The sequence below is a fragment of the Oncorhynchus mykiss genome, chromosome 28, assembly GCF_013265735.2.
Source record: "Oncorhynchus mykiss isolate Arlee chromosome 28, USDA_OmykA_1.1, whole genome shotgun sequence".
In the NCBI taxonomy this organism is placed as follows: Eukaryota; Metazoa; Chordata; class Actinopteri; order Salmoniformes; family Salmonidae; genus Oncorhynchus; species Oncorhynchus mykiss.
This window is the reverse complement of record NC_048592.1, coordinates 39,381,902-39,397,141: the sequence shown is the minus strand read 5'-3', so window position 1 is coordinate 39,397,141 and position 15,240 is coordinate 39,381,902. Positions and strand designations below refer to the sequence as shown.

Here is a 15,240-nt window from a genome sequence, read left to right as displayed (position 1 = left end):
ATATATATATATATATATATATATATATATATATATATATATTTACACACACTACCGGTCAAGGGTGTTAGAACACCTCACTCATTACAGGATTTTTTTATTTTTACTATTTTCTACATTGTAGAATAATAGTGAAGACTTCAAAACTATGAAATAACACGTATGGAATCATGTAGTAACCAAAAAAAAAATTCTTAAACTTTTGTCCTGAAGTGAATCCTTTTTTCGCACCGCCCAGAGCAATTGAACTGATTCCAGAGGAGAGTGAAGGAGAGTGAAGGGAGGTGAAGAAGAGTGGAGGAGAGTGAGAGTGATGGAGAGTGGAGGAGAGTGATGGAGAGTGAAGGAGAGTGAAGGAGAGTGAAGGAGAGTGATGGAGAGTGATGGAGAGTGATGGAGAGTGATGGAGAGTGATGGAGAGTGAAGGAGAGTGAAGGAGAGTGAAGGAGAGTGAAGGAGAGTGAAGGAGAGTGATGAAGAGTGATGAAGAGTGATGGAGAGTGAAGGAGAGTGAAGGAGAGTGAAGGAGAGTGAAGGAGAGTGATGGAGAGTGATGGAGAGTGATGGAGAGTGATGGAGAGTGATGGAGAGTGATGGAAAGTGAAGGAGAGTGAAGGAGAGTGGAGGAGAGTGATGGAGAGTGATGGAGTGTTGCATCAGATGACCTGGCCTCCACAATCCCCCGACCTCAACCCAATTGAGATGGTTTGGGATGAGTTGGACCGCAGAGTGAAGGAAAAGCTGCCAACAAGTGCTCAGCAAATGTGGGAACTCCTTCAAGACTGTTGGAAAAGCATTCCTCATTAATTTGGGACGGCAGGTAGCCTAGCGGTTAGAGCGTAGGGACAGCAGGGAGCCTAGTGGTTAGAGCGTAGGGATGGCAGGTAGCCTAGTGGTTAGAGCGTAGGGACGGCAGGTAGCCTAGTGGTTAGAGCGTAGGGACGGCAGGAAGCCTAATGGTTAGAGCGTAGGGACGGCAGGTAGCCTAGTGGTTAGAGTGTAGGGACGGCAGGTAGCCTAGTGGTTAGAGTGTAGGGACGGCAGGAAGCCTAATGGTTAGAGCGTAGGGACGGCAGGTAGCCTAGTGGTTAGAGTGTAGGGACGGCAGGTAGCCTAGTGGTTAGAGCGTAGGGGCGGCAGGTAGCCTAGTGGTTAGAGCGTAGGGACGGCAGGTAGCCTAGTGGTTAGAGCGTAGGGGCGGCAGGTAGCCTAGTGGTTGGAGTGTTGGACTAGTAACCCAAAGGTTGCGAGATCAAATCCCCCCAAGCTGACAAGGTAAAAATCTGTCGTTCTGCCCCTGAACAAGGCAGTTAACCCACTGTTCCTAGGCCCGTCATTGTAAATAAGAATTTGTTCTTAACTGACTTGCCTAGTTAAGTAAAAGGTTAAAAAAAATTATACATATATTTTGCTAGATAAGTCTGTGAGAACAATAGATGTTTTACAGTAACAACCTGGTTGGTCAAGAGGCTAACAACAGCTTAAGATGCATGTTGGCAGTATATTAGCCTGAAATACGCTACAGGCGCTATATGAGGAAACAACACACAGACATACTGTACAACACGTGATGTCTGGACTGGACTCTGTTCTGTGCTCCCTGGGGAGTACCCACCCCCACCCCCACCCAAACAAATGCACTTAAAGGGTGTTAAAAGAGATCTGGCTACCTTAATTGAATTGGACATGATTCATTTAGCCTGAAAGGGATCTTTGATTCCTCAGTATCATCCAATTTATTCTCTCTAACGTACTTTTCAACATGCGGACAGAGTTGACCAGAGAATGCTCAGACAGCCTGTCTTCTTCGTTATCGTAAACTGCATGACCTTGCACCTCTGTGTCACCAACATGTTCCTTTAGTTACCCTGTTGACGTCCTGATATCCATACAGGTGGGACTCGTCGGGGCCTCAGTCCCACCGACTCAGTATATGACGACTGGCCCACTGTGACCCAATCCTCCTCTTGAGTAGACTGTCTTCTTCACGGTGAACTGCCTGGCCTTGCACATGTATGACGCAAGCACTAATCTTCCAGGAGAAGCATAGTGCCTCATAAATGCAGTGAGTAATCCTAACCTTTGAAATGTGTGTGTGTGTGTGTGTGTGTGTGTAAAGCAGTGGGATAAGTGATGATTGTGGCTGTCGCTCCATGTGCTGCTCATAACTGTAGGACCCCTGGTTGTGGGAGTGGTCAGCGATACCCTCCTCTGATTGGTCAGTTCTCAACGACTTGTCTAGAGCCTGGAACAGATTTACATTTGTGAAAATTCCCCTTCCCTATATCCCACTGTCCTCAGCTCACATTCTGAATTACTCATGCTTTCATGTTAAAGGAACAGGAACCACGACATCACACAACGAACCAGAATAGAATCAGGTTGAACGTGTTAAAGGAACAGGAACCAAGACATCACACATAATAGAGCAGGTTGAAGCACACCCACAGTATTAGATCAAAGCTAAGTACATCAGGGATCTTCCTGTGGGCAATATTGGTAGTTATGGATTGAAGGCGTGGCTATTAACAATTATACAATACAATCATTTAAAATGTTAAGCCTGGTCCCAGACCTGTTTGTTCTGCCTTGACAACTCTTATGGTCCTATTGATTGTGTGACCATAGGAGTTGGCAGGGTTAGACAACACAGACCGACCTAGGAGTTAGACAACACAGACCGACCTAGGAGTTAGACAACACAGACCGACCTAGGAGTTAGACAACACAGACCGACCTAGGAGTTAGACAACACAGACCGACCTAGGAGTTAGACAACACAGACCGACCTAGGAGTTAGACAACACAGACCGACCTAGGAGTTAGACAACACAGACCGACCTAGGAGTTAGACAACACAGACCGACCTAGGAGTTAGACAACACAGACCGACCTAGGAGTTAGACAACACAGACCGACCTAGGAGTTAGACAACACAGACCGACCTAGGAGTTAGACAACACAGACCGACCTAGGAGTTAGACAACACAGACCGACCTAGGAGTTAGACAACACAGACCGACCTAGGAGTTAGACAACACAGACCGACCTAGGAGTTAGACAACACAAACCAACCTAGGAGTTAGGAAACACAGACCGACCGAAACACAGACCGACCTAGGAGTTAGGAAAAACAGACCGACCTAGGAGTTAGGAAACACAGACCGATCTAGGAGTTAGACAACACAGACCGACCTAGGAGTTAGACAACACAGACCGACCGAAACACAGACCGACCTAGGAGTTAGACAACACAGACCGACCGAAACACAGACCGACCTAGGAGTTAGGAAAAACAGACCGACCTAGGAGTTAGGAAACACAGACCGACCTAGGAGTTAGGAAACACAGACCGACCTAGGAGTTAGGAAACACAGACCGACCTAGGAGTTAGACAACACAGACCGACCTAGGAGTTAGACAACACAGACCGACCTAGGAGTTAGACAACACAGACCGACCTAGGAGTTAGACAACACAGACCGACCTAGGAGTTAGACAACACAGACCGATCTAGGAGTTAGACAACACAGACCGACCTAGGAGTTAGACAACACAGACCGACCGAAACACAGACCGACCTAGGAGTTAGGAAAAACAGACCGACCTAGGAGTTAGGAAACACAGACCGACCTAGGAGTTAGACAACACAGACCGACCTAGGAGTTAGACAACACAGACCGACCTAGGAGTTAGACAACACAGACCGACCTAGGAGTTAGACAACACAGACCGACCTAGGAGTTAGACAACACAGACCGACCTAGGAGTTAGACAACACAGACCGACCTAGGAGTTAGACAACACAGACCGACCTAGGAGTTAGACAACACAGACCGACCTAGGAGTTAGACAACACAGACCGACCTAGGAGTTAGACAACACAGACCGACCTAGGAGTTAGACAACACAGACCGACCTAGGAGTTAGACAACACAGACCGACCTAGGAGTTAGACAACACAGACCGACCTAGGAGTTAGACAACACAGACCGACCTAGGAGTTAGACAACACAGACCGACCTAGGAGTTAGACAACACAGACCGACCTAGGAGTTAGACAACACAGACCGACCTAGGAGTTAGACAACACAGACCGACCTAGGAGTTAGACAACACAGACCGACCTAGGAGTTAGACAACACAGACCGACCTAGGAGTTAGACAACACAGACCGACCTAGGAGTTAGACAACACAGACCGACCTAGGAGTTAGACAACACAGACCGACCTAGGAGTTAGACAACACAGACCGACCTAGGAGTTAGACAACACAGACCGACCTAGGAGTTAGACAACACAGACCGACCTAGGAGTTAGACAACACAGACCGACCTAGGAGTTAGACAACACAGACCGACCTAGGAGTTAGACAACACAGACCGACCTAGGAGTTAGACAACACAGACCGACCTAGGAGTTAGACAACACAGACCGACCTAGGAGTTAGACAACACAAACCAACCTAGGAGTTAGGAAACACAGACCGACCGAAACACAGACCGACCTAGGAGTTAGGAAAAACAGACCGACCTAGGAGTTAGGAAACACAGACCGACCTAGGAGTTAGACAACACAGACCGACCGAAACACAGACCGACCTAGGAGTTAGGAAAAACAGACCGACCTAGGAGTTAGGAAACACAGACCGATCTAGGAGTTAGACAACACAGACCGACCTAGGAGTTAGACAACACAGACCGACCGAAACACAGACCGACCTAGGAGTTAGACAACACAGACCGACCGAAACACAGACCGACCTAGGAGTTAGGAAAAACAGACCGACCTTAGGAGTTAGGAAACACAGACCGACCTAGGAGTTAGGAAACACAGACCGACCTAGGAGTTAGGAAACACAGACCGACCTAGGAGTTAGACAACACAGACCGACCTAGGAGTTAGACAACACAGACCGACCTAGGAGTTAGACAACACAGACCGACCTAGGAGTTAGACAACACAGACCGACCTAGGAGTTAGACAACACAGACCGACCTAGGAGTTAGACAACACAGACCGACCTAGGAGTTAGACAACACAGACCGACCTAGGAGTTAGACAACACAGACCGACCTAGGAGTTAGACAACACAGACCGACCTAGGAGTTAGACAACACAGACCGACCTAGGAGTTAGACAACACAGACCGATCTAGGAGTTAGACAACACAGACCGACCTAGGAGTTAGACAACACAGACCGACCTAGGAGTTAGACAACACAGACCGACCTAGGAGTTAGACAACACAGACCGACCTAGGAGTTAGACAACACAGACCGACCTAGGAGTTAGACAACACAGACCGACCTAGGAGTTAGACAACACAGACCGACCTAGGAGTTAGACAACACAGACCGATCTAGGAGTTAGACAACACAAACCAACCTAGGAGTTAGGAAACACAGACCGACCGAAACACAGACCAACCTAGGAGTTAGGAAACACAGACCGATCTAGGAGTTAGACAACACAGACCGATCTAGGAGTTAGACAACACAGACCGATCTAGGAGTTAGACAACACAGACCGACCTAGGAGTTAGACAACACAGACCGACCGAAACACAGACCGACCTAGGAGTTAGGAAAAACAGACCGACCTAGGAGTTAGGAAACACAGACCGACCTAGGAGTTAGACAACACAGACCGACCTAGGAGTTAGACAACACAGACCGACCTAGGAGTTAGACAACACAGACCGACCTAGGAGTTAGACAACACAGACCGACCTAGGAGTTAGACAACACAGACCGACCTAGGAGTTAGACAACACAGACCGACCTAGGAGTTAGACAACACAGACCGACCTAGGAGTTAGACAACACAGACCGACCTAGGAGTTAGACAACACAGACCGACCTAGGAGTTAGACAACACAGACCGACCTAGGAGTTAGACAACACAGACCGACCTAGGAGTTAGACAACACAGACCGACCTAGGAGTTAGACAACACAGACCGACCTAGGAGTTAGACAACACAGACCGACCTAGGAGTTAGACAACACAGACCGACCTAGGAGTTAGACAACACAGACCGACCTAGGAGTTAGACAACACAGACCGACCTAGGAGTTAGACAACACAGACCGACCTAGGAGTTAGACAACACAGACCGACCTAGGAGTTAGACAACACAAACCAACCTAGGAGTTAGGAAACACAGACCGACCGAAACACAGACCAACCTAGGAGTTAGGAAACACAGACCGATCTAGGAGTTAGACAACACAGACCGACCTAGGAGTTAGACAACACAGACCGACCGAAACACAGACCGACCTAGGAGTTAGGAAAAACAGACCGACCTAGGAGTTAGGAAACACAGACCGACCTAGGAGTTAGGAAACACAGACCGACCTAGGAGTTAGGAAACACAGACCGACCTAGGAGTTAGGAAACACAGACCGACCTAGGAGTTAGGAAACACAGACCGACCTAGGAGTTAGGAAACACAGACCGACCTAGGAGTTAGGAAACACAGACCGACCTAGGAGTTAGACAACACAGACCGACCTAGGAGTTAGACAACACAGACCGACCTAGGAGTTAGACAACACAGACCGACCTAGGAGTTAGACAACACAGACCGACCTAGGAGTTAGACAACACAGACCGACCTAGGAGTTAGACAACACAGACCGACCTAGGAGTTAGACAACACAGACCGACCTAGGAGTTAGACAACACAGACCGACCTAGGAGTTAGACAACACAGACCGACCTAGGAGTTAGACAACACAGACCGACCTAGGAGTTAGACAACACAGACCGACCTAGGAGTTAGACAACACAGACCGACCTAGGAGTTAGACAACACAGACCGACCTAGGAGTTAGACAACACAGACCGACCTAGGAGTTAGACAACACAAACAGCTCTAGGAGTTAGACAACACAAACAGCTCTAGGAGTTAGACAACACAAACAGCTCTAGGAGTTAGACAACACAAACAGCTCTAGGAGTTAGGAAACACAAACAGCTCTAGGAGTTAGGAAACACAAACAGCTCTAGGAGTTAGGAAACACAAACAGCTCTAGGAGTTAGGAAACACAAACAGTTCTAGGCGTTAGGAAACACAAACAGCTCTAGGAGTTAGGAAACACAAACAGCTCTAGGAGTTAGGAAACACAAACAGCTCTAGGAGTTAGGAAACACAAACAGCTCTAGGAGTTAGGAAACACAAACAGCTCTAGGAGTTAGACAACACAGACCGACCTAGGAGTTAGGAAACACAGACCGACCTAGGAGTTAGGAAACACAGACCGACCTAGGAGTTAGGAAACACAGACCGACCTAGGAGTTAGGAAACACAGACCGACCTAGGAGTTAGGAAACACAGACCGATCTAGGAGTTAGGAAACACAGACCGATCTAGGAGTTAGGAAACACAGACCGATCTAGGAGTTAGGAAACACAGTTTCACCACTTCAGAGCAACAATATTCTCAAACAGATGTAAAAAGAGAGAGGTCCTGCATCTGAAATGGAACCCTATTCCCTATATAGTGCACTACTTTAGACCAGAACCCTATTCCCTATATAGTGCACTACTTTAGACCAGAACCCTATTCCCTATATAGTGCACTACTATAGACCAGAGCCCTATGGAACCCTATTCCCTATATAGTGCACTACTTTAGACCAGAGCCCTATTCCCTATATAGTGCACTACTTTAGACCAGAGCCCTATTCCCTATATAGTGCACTACTTTAGACCAGAGCCCTATTCCCTATATAGTGCACTACTATAGACCAGAACCCTATTCCCTATATAGTGCACTACTATAGACCAGAGCCCTATGGAACCCTATTCCCTATATAGTGCACTACTTTAGACCAGAGCCCTATTCCCTATATAGTGCACTACTATAGACCAGAGCCCTATGGAACCCTATTCCCTATATAGTGCACTACTATAGACCAGAGCCCTATTCCCTATATAGTGCACTACTTTAGACCAGAACCCTATTCCCTATATAGTGCACTACTTTAGACCAGAGCCCTATTCCCTATATAGTGCACTACTTTAGACCAGAGCCCTATTCCCTATATAGTGCACTACTTTAGACCAGAGCAATATGGAACCCTATTCCCTATATAGTGCACTACTTTAGACCAGAGCCCGATTCCCTGTATAGTGCACTACTTTAGACCAGAGCCCTATGGAACCCTCTATCCTATATAGTGCACTAGTTTTGACCAGAGCCCTGTGGGAGTAGGTAGGGAGTAATTTCAGACTCAGCCAAAGACGTCACCACGGCCCACTTGAAAAGAGCCTTCAAAGAGAAGCCAACCCTAAGCAGTCCACTATTAATACCCATAGATACCCACCATCTCCAGCACCATAGCTTTACAAGGCAAGAACCAAGGTCCAAGCCATACTGAAGAGTTGGGAGATAGATAACGGTTATCATCACTGTGCCAGGCGAGATTGATCCGGTATCACAGCCCTCTTCACCGACACCAAGGACGTTTTTCCTACGCAAAGCTAATGCTCACGTGTTGCCCAGACCCCTCTGTGTGTGTGTGTGTGTGTGTGTGAGAGAGAGAGAGACAGATCAGACCACAATGAGACCGGGAAGGAGGGAAGGACAGTGTCTGTACACACCTGGCAGAAGGAGGGACTGGGGCAAGGTGAGAGGGGTAAAGTCTCTCTGCTGATGGCACAAGTCTGTGATGACGACACCGACCTACTCAGCTCTATTCTACTACTCACTCACGCCACTAGGCAGGCTCTACTCAGCCACTAGGCAGGCTCAGCTCTACTCAATTCAGCTCTATTCTACTACTCAGCCACCGTGCAGTGCAGGCTCTACTCAGCCACTGGTCAGGCTCTACTCAGCCACTGTGCAGGCTCTACTCAGCCACTGTGCAGGCTCTACTCAGCCACTGTGCAGGCTCAGCTCTACTCAATTCAGCTCTATTTAGCTCTACTCTACTCAGCTCAACTCTACTCAGCTCTACTCAGCCTCTACTCTGCTCAGCTCTACTCAGCCTCTACTCTGCTCAGCCTCTACTCTGCTCAGCCTCTACTCTGCTCTGCTCTACTCTACTCAGCTCTATTCAGCTCAGATCTACTCAGCTTTATTCAGCTCAGATCTACTCAGCCTCTACTCAGCTCTACTCTACTCAGCCTCTACTCTGCCTCTACTCTACTCTGCTCAGCTCTACTCTGCTCAGCTCTACTCTGCTCAGCTCTACTCTATTCAGCTCAGATCTACTCAGCTCTATTCAGCTCAGATCTACTCAGCTCTATTCAGCTCAGCTCTACTCTACTCAGCTGTCATGTGATTGCAGGTGGAATACACCACTGTCTCCTTCCCTCTTTCTCTACCAGCAAGTGTGTCAGGGTATGCTGAGTGCGTCAGGGTATGCTGAGTGCGTCAGGGTATGCTGAGTGCGTCAGGGTATGCTGAGTGCGTCAGGGTATGCTGAGTGCGTCAGGGTATGCTGAGTGCGTCAGGGTATGCTGAGTGCGTCAGGGTATGCTGAGTGTGTGTGGTGGAATTTCTTCAACCTTTGTGCAGCTTATTGCTACATCATGATAAAGACAGACCAGCTATCACACGTGACTGACCTTTAACCCCAATCTGTGTCTCTCTCTCTCTCTCTCACACACAGTCCTGCCAAATAGCTCTCAAGTGTAAGGCAGGAGAGTGACTTTGCCTCCTGAACAAATACGATGTGTCAGTATTACAGTCTCAAAATGACAATATGATTGATTCAAATGCCTCAGATGCCTCAGCTAGATGGGCTACCTGTGGAAAAGCAGCCTAATTCCATACGGACAAAAGAGCTCATCGGATTGGTCAAAATGCCAATTAGTGTAAAAAAAAATATCAGAACTAGGCTGCCTGTGTAAACACAAGCATACAGACACAGTAAAGTACACCTTATCATTGTTTCATCTCTCAGTGTTAACCCCACTACAGTAGGTCTCAATACCATGTTTCATCTCTCAGTGTTGACCCTATTACAGTAGGTCTCAATACCATGTTTCACGTCTCAGTGTTGACCCTACTACAGTAGGTCTCAATACCATGTTTCTCTCTCAGTGTTGACCCTACTACAGTAGGTCTCAATACCATGTTTCATCTCTGTGTTAACTCTCAATACCATGTTTCATCTCTCAGTGATAACTCTCAATACCATGTTTCATCTCTCAGTGATAACTCTCAATACCATGTTTCATCTCTCAGTGATAACTCTCAATACCATGTTTCATCTCTCAGTGATAACTCTCAATACCATGTTTCATCTCTCAGTGTTAACCCCACTACAGTAGGTCTCAATACCATGTTTCATCTCTCAGTGTTGACCCTATTACAGTAGGTCTCAATACCATGTTTCACCTCAGTGTTGACCCTACTACAGTAGGTCTCAATACCATGTTTCTCTCTCAGTGTTGACCCTACTACAGTAGGTCTCAATACCATGTTTCATCTCTGTGTTAACTCTCAATACCATGTTTCACCTCTCAGTGATAACTCTCAATACCATGTTTCTCTCTCAGTGTTGACCCCACTACAGTAGGTCTCAATACCATGTTTCCTCTCTCAGTGTTGACCCCACTACAGTAGGTCTCAATACCATGTTTCACCTCTGTGTTAACTCTCAATACCATGTTTCATCTCTCAGTGATAACTCTCAATAACATGTTTCATCTCTCAGTGTTGACCCCACTACAGTAGGTCTCAATAGTAAGTAAACTATCACTGGCAAAACAATAAAATGTGACGTTCCATGGACTTTACCCGGCTCCTATCGCCTTAAACAGTGGAGGCTGTTGAGGGGAGGACGGCTCATGATAATGGCTGGAATGAAGTGAATGGAATCAAACAGATTAAAAACATGTGTTTGATAATATTCCTTTCCTGCCAGCCTCCACTGTTTAGGCCAAAAGATAGACGCTATGTATTTATTTTCCCTTCTATATTTCTAGTTCATAAACCCCATTTTCAACCACTGACCATTGCTCATAGTGAAAAAGAAGGAGACAACAAAATAACATACGTACTGCCCCATTTTGAATCAAAATTACACCCATAATTGAAAACCATTATGATGATAAAGTCACGTACATATGTACCACAACCAATAGGATCAGTCGGCGCTAGTTCACTGTCAGCAGATATAGTCAGCACAGCACCATTGACATAGACCTATGACTGTTTTCTATCTAGGGTCAGCAACTTAGTTACGTAACTTCTTCAGTCCTCAGACACTCTCCAGAAACAAGTAGAAAACATCACATGAGAACAGACTGAATACACTTCCCCTTTCCAAACCTAAACCCATCTGTGGCATACGAAGATATCTGCTCTCGGTCAGATGAGCGTGTCTCTGTGTGTGTGTGTGTGTGTGTGTGTCTGTACAGGAAAACAAGGTTGAGCTTGATCAGCAATTTAAACAAGGAGTTGAATTCAGGAAGGTCTAATGTGAAGGAATTCTGTTAAAAAGTGCTGATATCAATCTGATGTGATGTCACAATCACAGGACAGGCTTGGGTTATCAGATGCCATATACCAGAGTATTTATTCTGCCTACCAAGATAATAATGTGTCTGGTATGATTAGTTCCTGGAACTGTCTTTCACTAAAATCATCAGTGTAATATCTTGATGTTTATTTAGCACGGCGTTTCAATTCAACTGGTGACAAGAAGAATATGTTAAGAGTGTGTACAGTATCTTCATTTGTTGAGAGAACAATGTTATGGGCAAGATTAAACGCAAAATGATTGTAAAATAAATAAAAACCTGAGGCTACATGGAGTATATTGCTGTGGTACTCACCATGTCAGTTGCCAGTAGCAGACAGACAGGTCGCAGACAGACAGGTCCCAGACAGACAGGTCGCAGACAGACAGGTCCAGACATGTTGAAGGACAAAAACTATTCTGTTAATAACTCCCGCGCTGAATATCACCATGTATTGTACCCCTGTTCACCACCGCAGTATTGAATGTGTGCACTATTTACAAAATGTATTGATTTTGCTATAAAAACCTCAACAAAAAACACCTCGATCATTCATTGTCAAACTGAGTGCATGGACAGTCGGTTTGGGAAGAGTTTAGGCAAAAAAAGCAGAAAGAATAGTATTTTTTGTGTGAAATGTGTCCTGCGACAGAGTGCGATCACGGGGTCACATTTTCACATATCCCAAATAACCGCAGTCTATAGTTGTATTTTGGGATACATATATATTCAAAACGTTGACACGTGGTGAAATATGCAGTCTCATATTTGTTTCTCAAAATGATCGTATGTATTCCCGAAATGTCGTTTTGGTGCTGAATCATAACGTGCTTTTAGTCTCTAGATGAAAGGGCACAACACATTTTGACAAGTCAACTTATGGTCTGCAACATCTGGCTCAAATCAGTCAGATCAGCACGTTTCAAAACTGTCGCTCCTTCTAACAAAATACACTTTACCAGATTTGATTCTGTCCCATGAAAAAAAACAACAACACACACATTATCTCAAACTAAAAGCACGTTACCTGACTCGTGTTCTTCTCAGAAACCCTTTCGCGACCACAGATGTGACAAGACTGTCCTAAAGGAGAAGGATTTCCGACAGTGCGACGCTGCTCGCAGATTCGTTTTCTTCCCAACTAACTTGCTTCGGGTGGGAAGGTTTTTACAGGCACTACGACCACAGAGTTTTTAAACCCAGAGGCGCAACATCGCGAGATTTCCGGGAACGCTTTTGCGAAACAGACCAAACGGACCAGGACGGGATTTGGGGTTTCAAGAAGTTTAAAAATATATATATTCTTTGGTTGTTAATTTTCTCATAATCTAAAGGCACAATTTAGATTCCGATCATGTTATTACTCAAACCTAATAAAAGTGACAAACTTGACACGTTTTAATTTATTTTCGTTAAAAAAAAACGTTATATCGAAGGAGTGCCAGTTCGGTGCAAGACGACCATTAGACCCAAAGGCTTGTTTCAATACATGTAGCTGACCATTCTGCCGCCCTTCGCTGACAAAACAATTGCGGCTCCCTACTAGAATAGTCCCAATAAGAAACAGGACGTTAAAAATACGTCTAATATATATATATATATATATATATTTTCCAGACGTTGAATTCAGGTTCATTTTCGGTTCTGAATGAAAGGTGAAAATACGTCACTTATTATATACTTATATATATATTATATATATATATAAATACTTAACATATTATATGTTTTGGTTCAAATCAAGGCTGGTCCAAACCTGATAAAAATCTGAGTCTACCATGTCAGCCCACAATGGAATTGTATGAATGCAATGTGGTAGGGACAACATTTGTAAAACAGGCCTTTGCATTGGCTTTATTAGTCCTGATTCCTGTGACTAATCCATTTGGCTATTTAAGCTCTGAATATCAGTTACCCAACTTTATCAGGAGTATATTATATATATATATATATATAATTATTATTATATTTATCCTGTTTAGCCTATTTGCAATGTGTTTGTGTAACAGTATAAGTTCAGACCGTCTCCTCGCCCCGGGCTCAAACCAGGGACCTTCTGCACACATCAACAACTGACACCCACGAAGCATCATTACCCATCGCTCCACAAAAGTCACTGCCCTTGCAGAGCACAGGGGGAACAACTACTTCAAGGTCTCAGTTAGCGCGCACCACCGCTAACTAGCTAGCCATTTCACATCGGTTACATTTACACAGCGTGAAATCAGAAGTATATATATATTTTTTTTTCGCTATGTCAAATTGATACAGATACAAACTTGAAAACACTGTTCATGACAATTTAGCACACGGGATGAATCTCCCGGACAGCAGCTGTGGGTGGCCTGATTGTCCATTCCATATTGTCTATTTTATTCTGACCTGATTGGGCGCCATTTAGGTTTCTCTATCGGAGAAACCGGCATGATTTAAAAATGTGTCTGTCTCAATGTCATCCATTTTATCTCCAGCCTGTAAGCTACAGAAAAGGCCACATCCTCTTTCTACCTTATCCTATATCTGCTACATGATTTATGTAACATTTTTTTGTGGGGAACAGAATGTTTGTGGGGCGCCGCAGCGATGCGTCTCTCTTAACAAGCACTCTTGGGGAGGCGGTGAAAAAAAAAAGCCCTTACACGGTTGAGAGAAATTGGGGCAGTGTTATGTGAGTTTTTATGTGTTGTTGGAGGTGCATCTGTTGGTCAGTTGAGCTCAGAAAAGTGGCTACAAGTGTGATCAAGGATTTCTATTGGAAAAGCTTGTTTTAGTCTATCTTCATACTGTTACCATCTTTGCTACTACTACGGAACGTTCCGACTGCTCTATCGCCACCTCTCTTGATTTCAATTGTTTGCCCATTAATTTCAAACACGGCCTATTGGTTAAAGTAATTGGTAAAAGTAATTGGTTAAAGCCAGGGGTGCAACTTTTAGTGTTAGAAGTGGGGGGGGGGACATAATTATTATTATTTTTAAATCCAGTCTGATAAACATTCCAAACAGTTTACATGACCAGTCGGAGGCGTCCTCGTCGTCCTAAAGCCTTGACACATTTCGTATCACATTCCAATGATAAAACTGTGGGGGGGGACAAAAATGCTATTTCAGAATATGGGGGGGACCCCATCCCCAGTGAAAGTTGCACCCCTGGTCAAAGCACACCCACAGGAAGGAGCGCTTCATAAAATACCTTGAGGCTGACAGAAAAAGCAATAACACATTTTCACCACTAGATGGCCATGTTAGACTGATGTAGAATACCATTTTCACTGACTAGATTTTCATTGAATAGAGTGTGTGAATAATGTCAATATTGCTATTTTGGTACAGCATGTACAAGGGAGGGGGGGGGGGGGGGGGGGGGGTCAGCTAAATGTATCAGGCCATCTACATTAGAGCCCACTTTATTTATTCATAATTAAACATACATCCAACAGTCGAAACCTAATTTTCACCTCAACTCGTCACAAAACCTGAACGATATTCTACCTGAGATTCCATTTCTGGCACATAGAAACACCTAGAAACTATTTCATTAAACTAAAGCTTTATTTTGTGTCACAGTTTCATTAAATCTACACTTGACGTGTCTCATAGGAACATTTCAGAACAATACAATTCTACTATAGGTATTTTATTTTTTACAAATAATATCTACATTTTTTTATCGAGACAAATTATTGCATTTCTTACATTGAAAAAAAACATTGGAATACTTAGATACCTAGATATTGATTTGTTGGTGTGGTTCACCT

General features: G+C 44.9%; 1 protein-coding gene across 2 annotated transcripts in view; it reads right to left on the bottom strand.

Moving 5' to 3' along the window:
• The window catches only part of epb41l3b (erythrocyte membrane protein band 4.1-like 3b), a 100,329-nt gene extending 87,666 nt beyond the window's left edge, over positions 1-12,663 (bottom strand). The window contains exon 1 of one of the 2 annotated variants that reach the window (XM_036966494.1): positions 12,511-12,663. The gene's annotated coding sequence lies outside the window, so the exon portion shown is untranslated. Of the gene's footprint in view, positions 1-1,867; positions 2,060-12,510 lie in introns of those variants that run through there. The other variant, XM_036966486.1, reaches the window with a different exon arrangement.
• Between the last annotated feature and the right edge of the window lie 2,577 nt (positions 12,664-15,240).